The sequence below is a fragment of the Lolium rigidum genome, chromosome 3 (assembly GCF_022539505.1).
Source record: "Lolium rigidum isolate FL_2022 chromosome 3, APGP_CSIRO_Lrig_0.1, whole genome shotgun sequence".
NCBI lineage: Eukaryota > Viridiplantae > Streptophyta > Magnoliopsida > Poales > Poaceae > Lolium > Lolium rigidum.
Window position 1 is genome coordinate 389,465,906 of NC_061510.1, and position 4,806 is coordinate 389,470,711.

The window sequence follows — 4,806 nt, forward strand, 5'->3', positions numbered from 1 at the left end:
GCGAGGTAAGGTTCAATTGGGTGGTCAGGCCTAGTCAGTGAGGAGAGGGGAGGAGATTGGTGTGAAGGGAGGGTGCTCTGGGTGCCCCTATTTATAGATGGCGAGGTGACCGACGGGTGATGTGAGAGGGTGTCCATGGCGCGGCCGCTCCGGTGTGCGAAAGGGCGTGGCGAGGACAGCATCTTGTAGGCGACGTCTAGGCGAGGCTCTGGGCGTAGCTGTTGCGTCCAGGGCGCGATAGGATTGCTCGGGCGCGTGCGCTTTGTACCACTGTACTCGCGGCGATGCTCAGACGAGGACGACAGCGACGATTCAGGGGCGTGCTCTGGAGTATGTCTAGATGCTAGAGGATGGTGAGGGGATGTGGGATGCTGTGGTAGCCTTTGCAGAGGAGAGCTAGGGCGATCGAGTGCAAGATGCCTGCGGCGTGCTCCAGGGCGCGGTCACCGCGTGCCTGGCACGTTTCTGGCGCGTCTGGGCGTGCTGGTGCTGGCCAATGCCGTGGCTCGGCGAGCTCGGGCCGTGCACTGGCATGCTTCTGGTGATGAGTAGGTGCTGGTAGACATGGTAGAGGAGGGAGGAGAGGCTCAGGTTGCTCGAGTGCAAAGGTGGCCGGCATGGTGTACGGCAAGCATCGTTTAGGTCTTTCTCTCTACTTTAAACGATGGTGCAAGTACTGGGCTTGAGGCAGGGGTTGCAAAGGGTGGTGATCATCACGAGTTAAAAGGGGTTTAGGCCAAAATCCTCTGGATAATAGCATGTAACATGAACCAAAGATGCTGCCTGCCAGGTGTTCGATTAAATGGCCGCAAGAACATTTTTGTCGAATTTTGGAATTATTTTTGGTGAGTCTTAATCATATAATTAAAGAGGCATAATGGTGGTGTTGGGGTTTAATTTGGTGTAAGTTTGCAAGTTTTCAAAATGAGGGTCATCTTCCTTTTGCTTCAAAGTCCTATCTTGTCAAACCATTTCAGGTCAACTCTGGTCAACTTCAGCAGTGATGGTCAACAGAGAAGTTGTTCACCTTGACTTGGTCTTGGATGACATGGCTTTGGTTGACCAAGTTTAGTTTAGGAATAAAGAAAACCAAAGGGGTAAAGAGGTGAAGAAAATATTTTGGTGACATATGACCATTATCATATGTGTGTTGAATTTGAAATTTTCTTTGATTTGAATTTGGTTTCTTCTATGCATTTGTGTTTGTTTATCATATATAAGTATTTTAGAAACCAAAGATCAAGCTATGGTGGCCTTGGGTGAAGATTTGCAAAATTGGTTTTATGTGTATGTGAGTGAAATTGGGATTTTCTCACTATTTGATTTCTCTCCATTTGATTTGACTTTTGTTGACTCTAATGTGATTCTTATTAGTTTAGAAACATTTTCAAACCATTGAATCCATTTCAAAAGGTCTTGATCAAAGATTTGCGAAAATGGCCATAACACATAAGAGGTGATGTGTCAAATTTTATTATTTTTGTAAATTGTTCACCTTGCTTTACTTGGGCATGGGTTAGGGTCAATTTAGTGCTAGATTAGGTTTAGAAATGGATTCCCACCATTTGATCAAGGTTTAAAAGCATAGGGCAAGAATTGGGTATGATGGCTATGTGTCACATATGCCTCTATGCATATGTGGCATTTGATTTTTAATTTGACTTTGCTTGACCCAATTGGTGTTGTTGAGTGTTGAAATGGTATATGGAAGTGATCCAATCATTCACAACATGTATTAGGGTCAAGGTTCCCAAATTCATAAATTTGCATTTTACGCTCATATGCCTCTATGGCATTTTTAGTTTCTTTTTAATTTCTTTGGTTTCACTTTGGATTTGGTTTGATAAGTGCTAGGTAGAGTGTATGAAGGTTTTCCAAACCTCTAAACAAGGTAGGAGGGTCTAGGGAAAAGATTTATAAAAATAGCCATAGGCACATATGCCTTTTTCTTATTTAATTTCCTTTTATTTTAGTTTAACTAGGATGGTGAAAAGAGGGGTGAGGTTTAGGGTTTAAGGTTATTTCAAACTACTATAACCAGCAATCATGGCAATAGCACAAGAATTAAGCAAGATCACTATGTATCACACTTAATTTAATAAAAGTTTTTGTTGGTTCCAAAATTTGGAACTAGGGAAATTCATTTGTTTTGTTTTGAAATTTTTGGGATGTTACAAGGCCCAACACTGTCTACAAGAATAGAAGCACACGTAGACATCAAGCTATTTTCTGGCGCCGTTGCCGGGGAGGTAAGGTAAAAGGCACTCACACTTCGGACCCCGGCAACTAAGCTATTTTCTGGCGCCGTTGCCGGGGAGGTAAGGTAAAAGGTATTCACATCCTCCGACTACTAAGCTATTTCCTAGCACTGTTGCCGTTGTGTGAGTGCTCGAAGATATTTCCTTTAGATCCTGCAATTATATCTTTTTGTTTCTTGTTTTCACTAGTTAGGCTTAATGGAAAACAACAACAAAATGAGAGATCTTTATGAACTTTATCTTGAATTAGGACATGATGTGTTTGAAGAGAGAATTAAAAAACCCATGGAACTTTATATGCATGCTAATGGGAATGTTATTGGTATGAATGCTTTGAACACCATTGTTTCTAATGCTATGGAAAATTCTAAGCTTGGGGAAGCTGGTTTTGATGAGCATGATATTTTTAGTCCCCCAAGTTTTGAGGAGAAAATTTTCTTTGATGATACTTTACCTCCTATTTATGATGATTATAATGATAGTGGTATTTTGGTGCCACCTACTATGGAGGATAAAGGTTATTATGATTATACCATGCCTGCAATTTATGATGATTACAATGATGGTTATGGTAGTTTTACTCCCACTATTACTAATAAAATTGATTATGCTTATGTGGAGAGTAATAATTTTATGCATGTAACTCATGATAAGAATGTTTCATGTGATAGTTATATTGTTGAGTTTGTTCATGATGCTACCGAAAGTTATTATGAGAGAGGGAAATATGGTTATATGCATCTTAATAATATTAAGTTTCCCCTCTTTGTGTTGAGAATCTTGAAGTTACTCTTGTTTTATCTTCCTATGCTTGTCACTTTGTTCTTCATGAATTTATTTGTGTACAAGATTCCTTTTCATAGGAAGTGGGTTAGGCTTAAATGTGTTTTGAATTTGCTTCTTGATGCTCTCTTTTGCTTCAACTCTTATTTCTTGCGCGAGCATCATTAAAATTGCTGAGCCCATCTTAATGGCTGTAAAGAAAGAACTTCTTGGGAGATAACCCATGTCTTTATTTTGCTACTGTTTTGTTGTGTCTTGGAAGTTGTTACTACTGTAGCAACCTCTCCTTATCATTATTTTATTGCATTGTTGTGTGATACGTCTCCAACGTATCGATAATTTCTTGTGTTCCATGCCACATTATTGATGTTATCTACATGTTTTATGCACACTTTATGTCATATTCGTGCATTTTCTGGAACTAACCTATTAACAAGATGCCGAAGTGCCGGTTCTCGTTTTCTCGCTGTTTTTGGTTTCGAAATCCTAGTAACGAAATATTCTCGGAATCGGACGAAATCAACGCCGCAGTTCCTATTTTCATCGGAAGCATCCGGAACACCCGGGAAGGACCGGAGGGGGCCACAGGGCCACCAAACCCTAGGCTGGCGCGGCCGAGAGGGGCCGCGCCGCCCTATGGTGTGGCCCCCCTGTCGGCCCTCCCGCGCCGTCTCTTCGCCTATATAAAGCCCCTGGATCGAAAACCCGATACCAATTGACGAAACCCACGAAACCTTCCGGAGCCGCCGCCATCGCGAAGCCAAGATCCGGGGGACAGGATCTCTGTTCCGGCACCCTGCCGGAGCGGGGAAGTGCCCCGGAAGGCTTCTCCATCGACACCGCTGCCATCTCCACCGCCATCTTCATCACCTCTCGCTGCTCCCATGAGGAGGGAGTAGTTCTCCATCGAGGCTCGGGGCTGTACCGGTAGCTATGTGGTTCATCTCTCTCCTATGTGTTTCAATACAATAATCTCATGAGCTGCCCTACATGATTGAGATTCATATGATGATGCTTGTAATCTAGATGTCATTATGCTAGTCAAGTGGGTTTTACCTATGTGATCTCCTGGAGACTCCTAGTCCCACGTGTGTAAAGGTGACAGTGTGTGCACCGTGTGGGTCTCTTAGGCCATATTTCACATAATACTTACTCATTGAATGGCATAGTGAGGTGCTTATTTATATCTCTTTATGATTGCAACATGTTTTGTATCACAATTTATCTATGTGCTACTCTAGTGATGTGTTATTAAAGTAGTTTTATTCCTCCCGCACGTGTGTAAAGGTGACGAGTGTGTGCACCGTGTTAGTACTTGATTTATGCTATGATTATGATCTCTTGTAGATTATGAAGTTAACTATTGCTATGATATATTGATGTGATCTATTCCTCCTACATATGCATGAAGGTGACAAGTGTGCATGCTATGCTAGTACTTGGTTTAGTCTCGTTGATCTATCTTACACTTAAGGTTACTAAAACATGAGCATTATTGTGGAGCTTGTTAACTCCGGCATTGAGGGTTCGTGTAATCCTACGCAATGTGTTCATCATCCAACAAAAGTGTAGAGTATGCATTTATCTATTCTGTTATGTGATCAATGTTGAGAGTGTCCACTAGTGAAAGTGTAATCCCTAGGCCTTGTTCCTAAATACCGCCGAGTTACTACTCGCTTGTTTACTCGTTTTATCTGCGTTACTACTGTCTGCAATACCACCACCATCAACTACGCGCCAAGCACTTTTCTCGGCACCGTTGCTA